Consider the following 18,179-nt stretch of genomic DNA (forward strand, 5'->3'; position numbering starts at 1 on the left):
GGATTAAACATCTGCATTTTACAAAGTGTCAACATTTGATTAATTGCATCCTGATAACTCGATTTGAAACCACCGATGTGTATTGTGGCAGGATTTCATGAACAGGTCTGCAAGTTTCTCTTTTAATATAAAAGTTTATAATAATTACACAAGCAAGTATCACGAGTACTAAGTAAAAACTAACTTAAACATTTAATTAAATATCTGTAAATTCCGAAATATTGTCCTAATTTCAGATAGAAACCTGGTAAAAATGTAAAATAAACATAAACTATTTTGCATGTAATAGTAAAGCATCCGTCGGTGTGAAATTCAGCACAATGTTTATGTTGTGGGGATTGTTCGAAAATAGAATGCTTACATGAAAAACAAATGTAACTCGGCAAGAATGTATGATAATTTGATAATTACAATAATTCAATTCACATTAACTTACCACGGGACAAAGTCCGGCGTATGTAATTAACGTGCTGAAACAAAAATGAGAAAATAAGTTAAAATACTTCGCACGATTAGATTAATATCTTGGCGTTAATTACTCGATGCACTTTCAAGTTAAGTAAAAAAAACTAAAATTTTCCTAATTATTTCCCAGATATGCCCCAATTTTCATCTCACAATACTAGGGCAGTTCTAGTTGACTATGGAGATTGAAGAAAACATCATTTTGCATAAGGAATAAGAAAAAAATGTAAATTTCCCAATTATTTCCGAGACATGCTTCAATTTCCATTGCAAAACGCTGAACATGCGCAAAATAGTGCAGTAGTTTGAAGGTGTTTTTCGGGCAGTTTTAGTCTACTTGAAGAATTGATAGGAACAGCATTTTAAATAGAGACCGACCGAAATTTCGGTTTCGGTTTCGGTTTCGGCCAGTTTCGGCCAAGAATTCAAGTGTCGGCCTCAGTTTGGGTTTCGGCCAAAAATGGCCGAAACTTTCGGCCGCACCGAAACTCTCTTTTCGTGAATTGTCGTGCGTCGCTCGGCTAACTTCGCGGCTAATGGCGGTCGTTACTTGCCATCTTAGTTCGCTCATATTAATACTATATTAAGTATCAAGTGACTGAACGAGGACTTTACTCCCGAAACGGATTATGTATCTAAAAAACGTGGAAAAACTGGCGATGTGTAGGTAAAAGCAGAAAAATATGTTTATGTAAATTAGTTTCGGTTTCGGTTTCGGTTTCGGCCGAAACTGATTGCAGGGCCGAAATTTCGGTTTCGGTTTCGGTTTCGGCTAAAATTCAGTTTCGGTCGGACTCTAATTTTAAATAACAACTCTTTCTCTACAACGAGGCAAAAAGCAATTATTTACGACATATGCCCCCAATTTCTATAGCACTGAAAATACGCGAAATATTAAAAAAAAAGTATAGGGGTGTTTCTCGTGGAGTTTTAGGCGACTGAAAACTTTAATAATCTAAATTACAGAACGCAATATGAGGCGGTGATACGTACATTGTTATTAAATAATAGATAAACTACCCCAAATAACAACAACACGTTCGTTTTTTATCTGTGCAAGCCTCCCTGAGATAAATTTAATAATTACCTTCTTAAATACTGTGTAAAACATTTTGCACGACACCACGTTACTGAATATCAAGTACCGTCAGGAAAAAACTTTTATAACAACTAGGTTTATATACCTACATTGAATGATATGTAGGTATTACTTACAAGTTAACATATTGACGCGACATAGTCTTTGTAATCCATGGCATCCAACAGCCGACAGAAAACAATTTCACGTTTTCTAACTTTGGACACACTATAACTCATCCGTAACACAACACATTTGTTATTATTACATGGCGTGGATGCGTAATCAAATATAACTAGATTTACCAAATTGATGGCTATCGGAACATGGCTACTCTCGAAAGAAATACACAGACTAACCGACCAGAGCACATTACAGTTCAGCACGTAATTCCGTACTTGTAGTTCCGATGGTTCCGACGGCACACCGTCTCATGGATGTAAACAATTAAATATAACTGATAAAACCAAACCTGCTGCACCAATTGGCGCGATCTCTCATGACACGCACGTTTCCTTTTAAGGCTGTGTACGAGCACACTCAATACAACCTACCAACATTTGGCAGCGATAAGTACGCTTAGTATTTAATGCAAATATGTGCATTCTAGCGCCATCTTGGCTTGTATTATAGAATTATTCATATATTCCTTGATATTTACTAACAAACATTAGTTTCGGGTACACGACATTTCGCCGCGAACAATTCGCCGCCCGAGAAGTAAACAAGCGACTCATAAAAATAATAAACAATAATAATATTAAAAATGAAAACAGATAAACAATACTTACGCTCTTCAAATTTATTTAATACATTAACGTTCCTGGTTTCCACACACACTCCGTAAAGTTGAGCAAACTTCGGAAAAGGGGTGCTCATTGAGTTGCCTATGATGAATTGACAAAACCAAATTTTATCTGCAAACAGAACCAAAATATTTTCTATTTTGTCGTGAAAGATTAACAGAACATAAGAAATGTACAAAATTAAAAAAATTGCAATTTAATATCTAAATCACATCGTAATATTAACTTATATTTTGTTGTATAATAAAAAAATTTCGAAAGAAATTCATCACATCATCGTCAATTAAAACATTTGGGCTTTTAATTAATATCAACTAGTCTCAATGCGTTGCTGTTGTGCCGAATTTACCTCTACCATTCGCTTGTTGGAATTTTATCACCTAAAAGGCATCACTCTGCGAACGAATCGTACAAACGCGAGAGCAGCATGGGCCGCATGTCGATTGGATCCCTTCGCTCGATGAGCTGTCATACCCTAACAGATATTTAGGTGTTATCAGATGGGAACCGCCGAATACAATCGGAACATATCACAATTTATCATGCACTAATCATGCCCCAACACAATCCAAAACATAATAATAACCCGTACAAATAAATACAAATATGCGACAACAAATGCCACAACGAACAAACAAATGCAGACCAGTGAATATTATTTTATTAGGTGAACTCGTTGGAATGCCGTATCAATATTAGTTAATCGCCATAGCTATTAATTGTGACCAACTATAACAGATTTTAAAAATGTAGTTAACATTTACATTTTTATATGAGTATAATAAACGACATAGATCCGTAACCAAAATATACAAACCAAAACGAATTAATGAAAATGACTTGCTTGGAAAAGGTACGCGCATCAACAACAATGACCGGCAAGCAAATAAATTCGCATTTTACAAGCCATTGATCACACAAACCCAGAACAATATAATATGTAGCGCGTCCGCTCTGGCTCCATGAAATAGAATAATAGAGGAGTCCATTATGCAGTGCATTATATCGAGGGTAACGCATTGTGTCGCTAAGTTGGCTATAATTGTTAACAACAGTCGACTTTGCACGCTCCGTCGATCAACAGCCGGCCTTCACCCTTATACAAACTCACACAAGATCATGAGCATGAGAGCGCATCAGCAAAACCCACCCTTCTTGTTCGGCCTTGCTCTTTCCGTAAGGGTGGCGAGCGCACGAGTCGGCTAATCCCCGGTGTCTTTACTGTTATCGTTGGCTGGTTACGTACGCAAGGGTGAAATGCGGAATGCCTCTTGCTACGCCAAACTTAATTTTCGGGGGAATGTGGAGCGAGGGAGAGATCACCGATCAGATCATGATGAAGGATGCGACCGCGACCGAGTCGAAACGGATGCTGCTCAATTTAACCCCTATTATCTAACAACACAAACCAATTACATTAGCCCAATAGAACAGCCACCCCTTGTGTTATAGCTACAACCCCTTTTTGTGAAAAACAACCTATTTGAATTATAATTAATTTTAGCGTTTGGAAAGTTTTTATTTTTGTCGCTGAGGTTAAACGCTTTTCATTTTAAAATGGTGATTCAGGTAACGACGAATAATAAAGACATATTTTGTGTCCACACAGCGAGACATTAGGACGGCCCGACTTGAAATATTATTTTTCCAGGTGTGGATTTCCAAGTAGTTTATTTCAGATCGGCAGATAAACCAAAACGAGCAACACCAAGAAAACAGAGGAGACTCGTGTCTTCAACAAACCATATATACCTACAAAAGTCAACAATGAAGTCTTATGTTAGAGTTTTGAGTAATTTTCGAACAATGCGCATGAAAAATGACGCTTGTTTATGTGACTTTATGTTTCTTTATGCTTTCAATGGTTTTGTAATCAAATCGAGTGGAAATATCACACTGAAATTAATTGCGCTGAAGATTGCTCCAACGAGTCCACAACGCAAAACATAAATACGTTTCTAAAGCTAATTCATGACTTTTAAGTTGTATGCCGTTGTATTACGGCGTTAAAATCTTATTCGATGATCATCTGTTTCTCTATTTGTCATCCACTTAGAAAAAATGTGCCACCTCCTACTCGTCTCTTTACAGTGTGCTCTTTGAGAGGTTATTCATGGTGTGGCTCATTGAAAATTAGCCGTCTATTGTTGGCGAAAAGGCGGTATGGTATATAAAACTAACCGCGTCGAGTTTGCATTAACACATAAAACGCTCAACGGGATTCTATTCCACCCGGAACGTTGTTAAACTACAATTATTATGTCGTTTTATATGATGAATGTCAAGTGACAGATGTGAACACTTCTTCACGTAATCATTGTGGCGGTAGCTACAAGAATGAAATAATTAAATCTAAATTTAAAATTAATTTTAATATTCAGTCCGGAGACATACTCAAGCAAACAAAAAACGCATTCAGAGTTTTATCTGAAGACAGTTGAAATCATTTGAAGACGTTTTCAACGACGGTAATAATCGTAGATGAACGATAACCAACTAAAAAGTGGTTACGTTGCGTGATAGAACGATACCATCTTAGCCCATCTTAAATTAACGAAATAAATATTTTGGTAACGAGGTATGACCAAAAAAATTTAACAAGATGGGTTAGAAAAAGTTAAAACAATAATTTGAATAATATGCAACTCATTAGACACTGTATTTGCCTTTTGGTTTGTCTATAATACTTTTTTGAGTTTTTTTTTGTTGATTTCATCTTAAATGTTTTTAGTTTTTATGATGTTTTGATTGCGTGTGGTTTATCTACGACGTTTAAATTGCATCGTCAATAATTCACGTGTGGGTACTCCTCCTAGCTTGAGAATATGTACCTCCAGCTTCCTCAGATCGTTTATTCATTCAATCATTTTAATTGTTTTCGGCTAGCTCACGCAAGTTGATATTCCATTTTTGATCGGCGTTGCGTGTTGCCGCACATTTGATTATCCTTCATCCCGAGGCTTTAAAACTCACATCAAGTAATATCACAAACTATTTCAAGCTAATTCAAGGTATATTTGATATGTTTAGCTGTAATTTCATCATAATTATAGATATGGTCTTATAATTTATATGATATTGTATTGATGGTTGCATATCATAAATTATTTTTCTGAACTTATTTCGTCTTTATTCTGTGATTATAGGTTATAAATATGGAGTCGTGAAATATTTCCCTTGGAATGTGTTTATGTGTTTAGTTTATCAGCCAGATGTGCATAATTTCGAGTGTTAAGTGCATTTCGGCGATCAGAATGCATGCATCTGCATTTACGCATTGGCGATGATGGCGTTCGGGGCGTTCATCACGTAAATAAACATTAGCGCCGGCGTTGTTAACACATAGTCACTCCGTCGACACTCCCACTGAGTGCTCTTATTTCAATTAGCGACTTACACCAACACAGGCATGCCAATCGTCAACAATGTGTATGCCACAAGAAAAAACAACTACTATATGAACTTAGTAAAACATAACCACAAATGTAAACTTCTTGTTCGTGTTTTACGCGACTGTATATCAATAAATTTGTTTCAATTTACAAATTTGAAATTCTTTGCGTTATGATAAACAAACCGACATCGACGCCATCAAAATTCCAGCGCAGACAAATAGTCATGCAGATTTATACACCACTTCGCACATCGGCGCTCATCGTACGATAATAAGCGTCGCTCGCATGCGAAATATTCGGCCGCTATAATCGTAAAACACAACGCGTCAACAGATGATGATGGCCGCCGCATTGCACAACAGTGTAAATCTGTAAATTGTAAAACATCCGCAAGCGCGCGCGCGCACGCTATGTGTGTATATAATTAAATTTTATGCAACGCGCGAAATAATGACGGATCAATTTTGTTATTCGCTGCCATTCGTGTGTTTGTTTGAATAATACGACAGTCGACGTCATTTGGTAAATCGCCATCCGCGTAAACAACCAATGAAGTTGTTTCAACAAATAGTTCTTCATCGTAAAAATATGCAACCCAATACACAACAACTATACAAACTCTATTGCCTTCAATAGCGTTAATTAGGTACATGTTTAATTTAAGAACTAAAATCGTAAAAAGTTGTTAGTTATTTATAGATTTTTTGTGTCTTGTATTTGATTTAATTTCAAGGATTTAACTGTATTTACGCAACGTGTAATCAGCGGATTGAAATCGCATGCAGGCCGGCCGTCATTGATAATTAGCTTAAATTGACGTCGAGCAAAAAAGCATTACCGTGGCCGGCGTTTTAAATGTAATGTAATGTGGAATAAAAATTAGCCAGAATTTAGCGTTTTACAGGCTATATTTACCGGCACGCAGGCGCAATTACAGCGCAAGCGGATAATATTCTCATAAAACAGAATGTTGCACGTTAATAAAAATAGTCAGCCTCAGCGAGCACCTGATTTGGACTTGAAACAGCTTCGAAATATTTAATTTCGACAATTTTATGCAATTATCCTCTCAATTCATCATCTCTTCAAGACCGTATATTATTTGTTATATAATTGAAATTTACTTAAAGTTTTTATGTTGTTGTTTGATACGAAAAATTCCTCTCTTGTCTTTGACAATGATAGAGATTTATAAAGCGTTGCGTGCGCGATGTGTCGTCGCCGCATCATCATCGCGCGGATAAATTTAGCAGGATTATTATAGAAAGCGTTTTCCACTTAACGTTAAGTGCACCAATTTCCCTTCATAAACAAGGGGTTCGACTCAGAGCGGCGCGCGCTCGCACCCACTTAATGCCGGGCGCGATAACTGTAACGAGCCGCGAGAGTTTCGCGAAAATTGTCGAGAAAGCACATAAAATCGCATCGTAAAATCACAAAACATACAGGATATCATGCAGCAATAAAAATGATTGTACATGAGTAAGGTTATGGTTAAAAACATTAAAAATACTGCAGTTTGTAAAAATTCCACTAGATGGCGATAGAAGTTCCGAAACTAAACGCTCAAAAATGTAAAATATGTGAAATTTCCTCCGTCGAGATTACCCAGCAATTAAAAACTGGTAGTAATAGCCGGGAATTGAAGAAGACGGACAACTTAAACATCGTCGGCTGGAGAAACAAGATTTAAAAGTCGAGCGAGGCGCGATGCTAATGTTCATCGTGTTCACAACGAAATGCTAGCCGTTCTGCGTTGGGACGGCTGTCGGAGCTCGCCTTGTGTAATAATTAATAAGCACCTATGCTATAAATGTCTTTATAATTATTATAAATGTTAAATTAATTTAAATATAATTACTACGCGACGGTTAAGTCCACCATCATTTTTTGTCTGCAACGTTGTTCGGAATCCACGGAATTACCCAGTGTATAATTTAGAAACAAACGTAGATATATCTAGTTTAAAATAATCTTTTATTTGTGTGGCACACACAACGGTTTGTCGCCTTTTTAGATTTTTTGCTGTCCGCAGTGGAATTTTTGATGATTTTGTTAGGTCAATTGCAATCGGGGGAATAGCACAGCAATAAACTCATTACGCGAACAAAAGACCTGTCATTGTCTGCATAAAAACCTCATTAAATCGGTGGCGGTCCGAGCCTCGACGATCATAAGTTAATAAAAGCCTGACGACTCCCTGAAGAAATCAAGCTCGACCGCAAAATGCACACACACAAACAAACACATGCAGACATTACATAATCGGATAATTGGAAGGGTTGGTCCGAACATTTGGTGACCAAATGTTCACATTTCACACTTTGAGTGTACAAAAGTCACAAAACCATCAAGCGATGATGACTGCAATTAACTTTAACACGATCCAACCACAAACCGCAAATTTAATTCCACATATTAAATGTTTAAAATTAAGTTATATTTTACGTATTATCTTATAGAAAAAGATTAATATTTATTAATAACTTATTGATTTATTAAATCGTATGTTTGTAATATTATTAATGTATGAATTATCGTTAATGATTGTAAACATGTGTCGCAACGAATTGTAAGTGCACAGCTTTCGTTAATAGCATGAATAATTATTACAAAGTACGTAAATAAAGATATCGCGGGTCAGTTACGCGTATAATGTGAGTAATTACTGATTACTGTGACGACGCATACGATATTCGATGAGGTCGCCTCATCCGGTGCTAATTAAGCGTTCAACTTTGACATTTTATCAAAAGTTGTAGACTTACACAAAGATACCACGAAATTATAATCAAATGAAAAGCAAGCCATACTTATAATTTAAATCGTGTTGTATATTCCGTGAAGTGTGGCTCAATAATGATAGTCTTGTAAAAACTGAAAAAGAAAACTCATTACTCTGCATTGTTGAAATAATATTTTCTTTGAAGTTGATTGCACACCGGAATAATGATCCCTGCAACATTTTTGCATGCGCTGCGCAATTTGTTCACGTTCGCATAATTGCCGCGATTATTTGCGTTAATGTAAAGTAAAGAGCAATTTATAAACGATGCTGTTGCGCATCTTCTGCGTAGTCTTCTTGCCTCGTCTCTGTTTAAACGCGCTCGTCTTTTTCTGCAGCGTGCGCGCGCGGAGAGGTAAGAAAAGAAAAAGTTTGCGCCAGCGAGTTTGCACACGGGAGGCTGCGGCTGTTTGGCGATGATAATAATTTGGCGCGATATCGCCGGGGCGCAGAAATTGCGCGCCGCTCCGCGCAGCGCCCTAAACAAGTGAAAATAAGTAGTTTGCCGACGAGGCGAAATGGCCGAAAAGCACTGTAATAACAACGGCGTTTACACCGGTTTATAAGCGAGTTAATAATTTTATAACAGCGTGAATCAATCGGCCCATCAATATTCCGCTCATTAGTTTTAATGGTAGCTGATTGATGGGTGCGCGCATTATTCACGTAATCGTCGCTCACGCATACAAGCAGAGCTTCTTTGCCACTACCATTGGAATCGTCACTTTACCAACTTTAAAACTCCTTATATCTTTTAAACTAATTTAATTACATCCACCAAAATAACGCAAATAATTAACTATATAACATACTAATTATTAAGCCATTTAGAATATTTTTAAAGTAATTATTTAATTTTATATTAATTTATTAAAGTTTTTATTGGCGTCAATTCGAAATGAATGCATTACTACAATATATTAAATTATAATACTTTGATACTCGGTGCTTACATACAATGCACAATGAATATTCCATGGTAAAACTATGGACATTAAAGCGGTCGAGGAAAAGAGAAGAGCGTGAATGTATTACCTATATACCCATGTGAATGTGGTGATCGCCGATGGCGAGAAGAAGTTTTTTTATTCACCGAGTTGAAGTGGAGCAGATAAGAATTACGAGCTGCCTACTCGGCTACCGACAGATTACCGACAATTAGAACATTTATGCGTAATCAATTCGCGATCCACGGCCGCGTCGATAATAACTCATCGCTAATTATCAATTTAACGACAAACGAATTTATAACAAATCACGGCCGATAATTATTACCCGTTGACTATACCGGATGCAATGCACTACAAAATGTTAATCGGTGTTAATAATTATAAATTATTTTCTGGTGTGTTATACGCTAGTAAAATACTATACTTTATTCACTGCGTTTATTTGGTAGGCAACTTTATACGCTTGAGCGTGAAATATGGCCGGCGATGCGGCAGTACGATTGTTGGCGATGGCGGCAATGATTTTATTGTCGTTCCCATGGGCGTCGTCGACGGCGGCAGTTGAGCGGCGCAAAGTACGCTTTCAGCTTTTTAAAATGGGCCCCTTAGCCCCAAATGACGATCGATCGTCGCGCTAAATCTGCAAAATTGCTATGGGATTCAGGGAGTCGACGCGACTTGCCCAAAAAGCGCAAAACAAAAACGAAGATAAACCCCAAGGAGGGAAAAGCACTGCTTGAGAAAACGCCAAGAGTGCAAAACGCTAGGTAGGGGGTGAAAAATCACCGTGGAACATGGTGATGAATACTAACTAACCTGTGATAACCTCAAAATAACATTTTAACATTTGTACGAAATGTTTACATACACAAAATTTCCGATTTAAATAGAACTTGAATGTTATTAATGTTATATTTGTGATAAAACGTTGTAAATATTGTAATAATAACGTTTAATGTTGTTAATAACTCAAATCGATTGTGGTGTCGATCGTAAAGTTGTTTGCCATCGCCACATAATCGCACGGTTTTATTGCGCGAGAGGTCACCGGTCAAACGTAATTAAAACACATTTTATTGCTGCATGCTGCTCACTAATGAACGTCTCATTACTTTATTATCATAGTTTTAATATATTGCGCAATGCAATCATAATTAAATGCTATTAATTTGTTCATTTGTTGCTGATTGCGAAGCATTTATCTAAAAATATCTATTTTATGAGTTTTGTTAAATAATGTATAAATGGTGGTCATTTATAGGCAATTTATGAGCAAAATGTATAAATGATAAGTCACAATTATTCATGAATTTCCAAAAATATTGCCTAATTTTTATTATTAAAGAAATATTGGTTTTGTTTGTCATTTTATCACTGTTAGTTTCCAAGTTATGGACCATAAAAATATCTCCTATTTCAAATAAATTCCTATCTATAATTTTCTCAGAATATTAAAATCCCTAATGGTTTTACCAGATTGCAACAAAATATCACCTCATATGTTAGTAATAACACCCCTTGTCACCTCGACTGTGATCTTGTAATCTCGTGTCCGTGGCAATCTGCGAAAGCGAAGCGTTTACAAGCAATTATAAGGCGCTGATATCGGATACTTTCGGTTTCGAAGATTTCACGCCCGAAAATCTTAAAAACCACACGCGCGACATCCCATCCACATTACACCCAACTCACACCCCTCAGGCAAGAACCAAATCTTAATTCGAAACATAACAAGGCATAACGAAACGATTTTTTATGTGCCAGGTTAGTTTTTTTGAAACGCCTAAAATCAGGCATGGGCAATTATTTAATTAGCAGTGCTTTGACATCGCTCGTGACGTTAACAAATGTAGCGTGAAATTTTTAAAGACAGGCGCTTGAAAATCTAAAACTTGAAACATCTGTGTGTGTGGAAGACTTTCCGGAGACAACTAGCGATCGTTGTTAATTTAGTGGTGTGTTTAAACACACGCAGCACACGCCCTTTGGTCACCCGAGTGTAATCTGTCATATGTGATGTGATGATAATAACCGACGGTAGTTATGTAGTTAATAAAAGCGCGCACATTGCTAATTTCACGCACGTCCATCATGCGATGCATAGTGGTTAAATGACTATATCTACAACACTCACACATGCAATCTCCTTCCCTTGGTGAATCTCCCTTGTTAGCTAAATGCGAATTTAGTAAACCGGCGGCAGATGATGGCGTTTGTCGCATGTTTAACGACCTGACTGCATTCATGCGATGCATAAACGGGAAGCACGTACGCGCACCACACAACCAATTATTTTATTTTTGAGATATTCCAACAACACGCTGTATAAATGCTTTTATTAGATTATTGTGATTGTGTGATGATGAAGTTAATCGTTTGGTGCTGTACACATTGAAACGATTCCATTACGCGTGATCGTTTCGATATGGATCATCAACGCGTAACAAAACCACCCCCTCGTTCCAACCCCCTTATGATGTAGTGTATCATGTATGACTATGCGTGTTGTATGATCATGGCTTCGGTTACACAAAGCGATACACTCTCAATTTCAGATTTCCGAACCGAGGAGGGTTGGAGACCAAAAGTGAGCCGGTTTTATGCGCCCTCGTCGATTTATAAACTTGTCAGGCGTGCGGCGCGTTTGCGACGATTCTCATGGGGACGTTTACATCATCTCGCCAAGAATGGTGGATGCTACAGGAACCAGCAGATAACAAGCGTACGAAATTGCTTAATTTAGAGCTGGAGCTAGCAGAGTGTATGCGCTTTATTGAGATCATTGAGTGATGTTTGTGCGCTTGCTTTTTATCTTAGAAGGAAAATTAGTGAGAAGCGAAAAAAGAGAAAAAAGTGTAAACGTGTGGACAAATTTATGGCCGTTGACGTGTGCCAGCCATACGGGCCACTTAGTGGTGATAAATATCGACGATGATTTTTTTAAATTTCAGGCATTTTCTTCTAAACGTCTAAAAAATCATGAACTAAAAATAAAGCTACACTTATTTTAATGAGGCAAAAAAGTATCACTAAAGTAAAAACTTAAAACATAAACAAAAATTGAAGATTTTTGATATAAAAACACAAAAATGACCAAATAAATACAAATTTATATATATTGCTCAAAATATGATTAATTCTTTGATTATAAACGACATCAAAACTACTGTTTTTTTTCTTAGGAGAAAAGCATAAAATAAAAAGAAATCTAACCATCGACAATTTTTTCGTCTTATAAATTGTTATAGCGCTCCCATTTCGATTTCCATTTCGATGCATGACATTACATGACAATAGCCTCGTCCATATATCGCGCTTGTGTGCTCGCATAGTTACGTAATATTTTAAAATATTACGAGATAGGATGACAGGCGACAAATCGTCCGTCGTCCGCTCGCCGTCGCCAACTTCCACACGCCGCCGACAAGGGAGCGCGAATTTTTCCCTCGCCGACCTTTTCCCATTTCCTCCGCTATTTACCATCCGTCATGCGAAATTGACTCCAATATAAGAATAAAACGATCGGAACTTTGAATAACAAATCGCCGCGCGCATCCCGCTCGACATATTTATTCGCAGATTTATGACCGTTTTCGGTTATAACACGTTATATGCTGCGACAAAAACATCTTTATTTTTTACTCGCTTTATTCCGCCATGTTGTTTTTACATACTTTTTTATGACACGCCACACATGACAGCACATAAACAGTTACAACATCAAAAATAAAGGCACGAGTTTTAAATTTATTTTAATAAGTTTAAATTATATCTACGACATTAACGCTGTAATTAATTTCGTTGAGATTAATGCAAAATACGGCAATTGTGCTGATTTAATTAACGTCGTTGTTTGCGCCATAGGACAAACCGGGAAAAAAACGCGCAGTATTTTCCGCGCAATTAAGTAAATATGCGCGAAGGCGTGCAGAAGTTTTCCAAGGGGGTGGCGTGCCCGTTGGCGGTTGGGGATGATGCGTAACCGAGGCAACAGGGATTAGGTTACCCAGGCGACGCGCGTTCGTAATCGATACGGCGCCGCGACGCCGCCACCGCCACCGCGCAAAATGGGCGCGCTCCACCCCTCAGCTACAGCGCATTGGCTGCACGCGTGTATTCGTTTAATGAACTACAAATTGAACGCAATCAAATGACATTTAATTAAATTGTCGGAGTATGAAACTCAGAATATTTCCTTATTACATGTGTGCGCTTTTTGCGTGCGACGATAAATTGTCCTGAGCTGCCTACAAGCTGACAATACGTGCTTGCATGCGCGTAAATGCCCCATGAGTTTATTACGGAAGTGAGATTTAAAATGGCGGCGCAAAGTGTTACATTATTTTATTTACGATTGATTTTAAATTGATTATATACGCTCGGTACACCATTACGAGCGTGGGAGGCGATAACAATGCGAGGTGTGGTTGAAGTTTTTATGGGTTTTAATAGTGATAATGTCAATTTTTAATTTCAAGCTAAATTGCCACTAAATTAGATTGTAACTTTATTTCGTTAATACTATTTTGTTTTAATTTATTATTTCGGACAAGTGGGATTTAATATTATCGAAATTTATTGCAGTGATAAGAGTAATTGCACTATATCCTTATTTCGAATGTAAAATGTTGTATATTTATTTAGTTATTTATTCTTTTATTACACACACCAAAATCACAATTTTCGCCTTTTGCTCGTTAATCATTATTTTAAATTTCCAATTGTTTGTGACTTTAAGTGCTGGAGTTATTACGCTACAAATGTGAGGCTATTTTAAGAAAAAATTTAACCTCAAACACAACACAAAACATAGATAATTCCGATACAAATTGTTATCCATTCAACAAGTACCATTAATTTGGCCATTTATAACTATTTCCAATCAATTTGGCTGTTTGGCTGCGTTCGTAAATAAAGTAATAACGATCTCGACGCGATAACTCATCGCCGTGTTTGGTTTGGCCGGGCGAAGAAATCGAACGAGTTTGTGCGCCGCTGTCCGACCGCACGGCGATGATTAATTAGATAGTGAAACGAACGAGTGAAAGGTTCCACCAAGATCGGAGCCATTCAGGCAAGAGCGGAGCTTCAATGTTTCAATGCGTGCTCAATGCCGGATCGCCGGCCGAAACAAGTGAATATTGTAAAAGCGTCGCAAGTGTTCATGAATACAAATCCGACATGATATATTGCGCCCGAATTAAATATGCTAATGATTTAAGGAAGAGTCGAACTATACAGCTCAATTAACGCCGTAAACAAGTGACATGCGGCTGACAACATAACCTCACATCAATACGCATAAAATGGCTGACTGCGCATACACTACATTTTGAGTTGTTAATTAGTTCGACTCAAATATGTATCAGATTTCGTGTGCGTGTGTTCAAAAGTGATGGAGTGTTTTACAAAATTTCCAAAAAATTCTAACCCCCTAACATCTGGCTGCGCTTAGGTGAACGTGATCAATCAATTTAAGGGTTAACAAAATCGTCATCGGAAAATCTCAAAAATGCGCTGTTTAATTAAACCATCGGAACAAAAATTTTCGATGGGTCTTGCTTCGAACACGTTTTATTAGTTTTAATTAAACGATTTAGCTGACATTTATATATGACACAATTACACGACCATAAATAACTCAAGCGTCTTTAGGCCTTTGGATTCATTTTTTATTCGTTTTAGCTTTGAGGTTATGTTTTGTTTTTGTTTTGTTGTAATTTCGTTCGAATCCGAGCCCGTTTTGTTTCGCTTGTTATGTGTGTGTTAAGTTTTCGGTGTGGAACATTAAACAAGTGAACATCTTGATAAAGAGCGACGTCCTAGGCGCAAGATGGACGGCGCACGGGGGACATAAACATTAATTTTAACCTTAACAGGCGCGCGCGCCTCGCAACCACCGCACCGAGAGATATCAGATTACGCGTGGCTCTTCCCAGAAGAAAAGATTAACACGCACACAATCACACTCACACTAACACACATATTCATACGAAACACTCGAAACGCTTTCTACTTCCAGCGAAACGAGAACTTGCTTTATGTGAATCGTCCGTTATGTGTTTAACGCGCTCATTTGTTTGTCCACACGTGCTATATTGGTTGCATACCATCGCATTCCTGCATAACATGTTCTGCAGAAACATAACCACAACTGTCGACCATTTTAAATCCAATCGCGTAAAATGTAAATATTTAATTTTATTTAACCTAAAAATCAAATCAACAAATTTAGTCTCTGTTAATATTTAAATTTGATTAAAGATTAAAAAGTGTGAGAAACTGAAAGAATTTTATAGATTAACGTTGCGCGCTCGCGTTTTAATTAATTACCAACCAGTTAATTAGCTAATGAACACGGTAATTGTGATTTAAGAAAATGTAAATTCCGAGCCGGGTCGGAAACGGGTTTGTTCGCGCGCGCGCCCGCTCTCAAGAAACGCGTTTCACACCACGTCCGAAGAGCCGTTTCGTTTGTCGGCCAGCACACTTGTATATTGACTTGTCTTCCTAATTAATTTCCAATTGTTTTATCAGTAACTCGCATCTCGCGCGACATCTGTTATTGGTACATAACTGAAATAACTGAAGAAGACGAACAAAAAAAATCAACGAAATAAAATTGAATGAAATCATTCGCTTATACTCTGTGTAAACTTTTTTTGGAGGTTATTTTATTTAAAGCAAAGAAAAAAGGTCACCGGATTTATTTTAAAGTCGACTCCAGGGTGCAGTTACAGCGCGATGGGATTCCACCGGATATAACTCGCGGAGAGCCAATCTTGCGATTGAAAATAATTGTCCTCTCGGATCAGCAACCCGGCAAACAACTTTACCGACGCGCATTGTACACTTGGTTGTCTATATTATATATATTTTTTGTTTTTGTGTGTGCACACAAGTCCGAAATGGGTCCCGCGTCGCTCGTACGCCTGATGCCATTCAATTTGTGCGGCTTCGATTTTACCACACTGCCGCCCCCCCACCACTATCCGCCAAACGTATTGTTTTGGGAGGAATAAAATAAGAAATACTGAAATGCGAATTGATCGAAGCCGCGGTAAAAACCTTGAGGGGTGGTTTTCGGTGTTGACTTTATTCCTGCTTGCCGATGGCGCAAGTGACAGTCTAATATCGCATTTTTGTTTAGCTGCGGGGGTGTTTCGCTTGTTTATGGCGCAGGCGGGGCGACATATTGCGCGTGGATATTCCGAGGGCGTTTTGCTTTATGGCATATTGGATCCGCAATGTAAACATTATATAATGCGTTATCACACTCGCACCCTTATCAAACAAAATGAAAACCGATACCGAAATTTTCAAAATGCATTCGGAAGTCATCAAAATTTCAAATTTTCCTAAATAAAAATCAACCATTATCTAGTCGTAATTTTGTTCCTGATAAGTAATCATTGTATTTGTTGATGTATTTATAACTTTGACATTAGAACCAAGATTAAAACACGTGTTTTCCTAATCATAATCAATTATTTTCAAGCATTTACAATCATGTTATCTAATTTATGTCTTAAACGCACAGAAGAAACGTTGTTTGTTGTTGTCGTTATTGATAAGCCATATAACGATAAACAGAGACAATTACAATGATTAAGATGATACTTGTCGAAAAAGAGCGGCGCTGATACATTTTTTATGTGAGTTTTTATGTACGAACGACTTTATACGAATCGAATCGACGCCATAATGGTCGTAATAAATTAATATTCGGACGCTGATACGCTGGCGCGCATTAATGAGGTAATTTACGATCAATAAAACACAATATTTAATTAGATAAATATATTAGCGGCGCGGTAATCTGCTTAAACCGCTTCATTAACGAGCCGAGTCGCGAGACCGGATTAATTTTTCTTTAATAAACTTGTTTCATCTGTGTTTATTATTATTATTATTAGTATTCGTAGGTATTTAAATTTTATTTTATACAGATTATGTGTCTGGTAACACGTTTATTTCGTATGTTCTTTTTTTTTTTCGTGAACTTTAACTTCAAGCAGAAGTAAAAATCTCGTTGACAATTTTATTAAATCGTCACGCTGGCATCTCGCCGTCAATTTCGAGAGTCGGCGAACAGATGTTCGTCTCCTTTGCATTTTCGGCGTGTTTTTATTGTCGTCCAGCTCGAGGTGGAACGACACGGTCAAATTATACCTGATACCTTGTTTATAACACAAATATGCCCGGTATTTCTTCGGGGAATTTCTCAATTTCGGTAGTATCATCAAGGAACACACATTTCATTAAATGAGAAACATGTTTGTACTTTGATGCAACTGCAATTTCAGTCATATTTACTTCCGCCAAGTATTATATTTCAATGTTTTATTATATTGGGTTTTTTATTAATCTAAGATCAAGTGCTTTTCGTCGTATTTTCGTAAATTTTAAAAATATTTAAAGCATTTTTTTTTAAATTTCGAAACTCAAGATTTTTCTATGGAATTACCAAGATTTTAACCTAATATAACCATAAATTATAAAAAACTCGCTTTTGTCCGCAACTTCATCCCGGTAGTGTTTAATAAAAATGTAATTTTTTTTACTCTCTTGTTCTAGATTTTATTTTAAATTTAAATTTTATTTTAAAGAAATTAAATATATAAAGAATTGCTACTAATGCACTTCAGCGCGCCATCTCGGATTCAACTATTTAACTATAACTATGACTGAATCTCAATG

The 18,179-nt window shown here is 37.1% G+C and overlaps 1 long non-coding RNA gene across 1 annotated transcript in view; it reads right to left on the bottom strand.

Moving 5' to 3' along the window:
• Window positions 1-306: 306 nt before the first annotated feature.
• LOC135789323 (uncharacterized) overlaps window positions 307-18,179 on the bottom strand; it is a 36,232-nt gene continuing 18,359 nt past the window's right edge. Inside the window, exons 3-4 of the long non-coding RNA XR_010547529.1 lie at window positions 2,335-2,460; window positions 307-470 (exon numbers count right to left, since the gene is read on the bottom strand). This is a non-coding gene — a long non-coding RNA (uncharacterized lncRNA). The remainder of the gene's footprint in view (window positions 471-2,334; window positions 2,461-18,179) is intronic.

Source organism: Atheta coriaria, unplaced genomic scaffold (genome assembly GCF_025399875.1).
Source record: "Atheta coriaria isolate IRGN ID8LTWV9N9 unplaced genomic scaffold, Caltech_Dcor_3.1 hic_scaffold_3_pilon, whole genome shotgun sequence".
Classification (NCBI taxonomy): domain Eukaryota; kingdom Metazoa; phylum Arthropoda; class Insecta; order Coleoptera; family Staphylinidae; genus Dalotia; species Dalotia coriaria.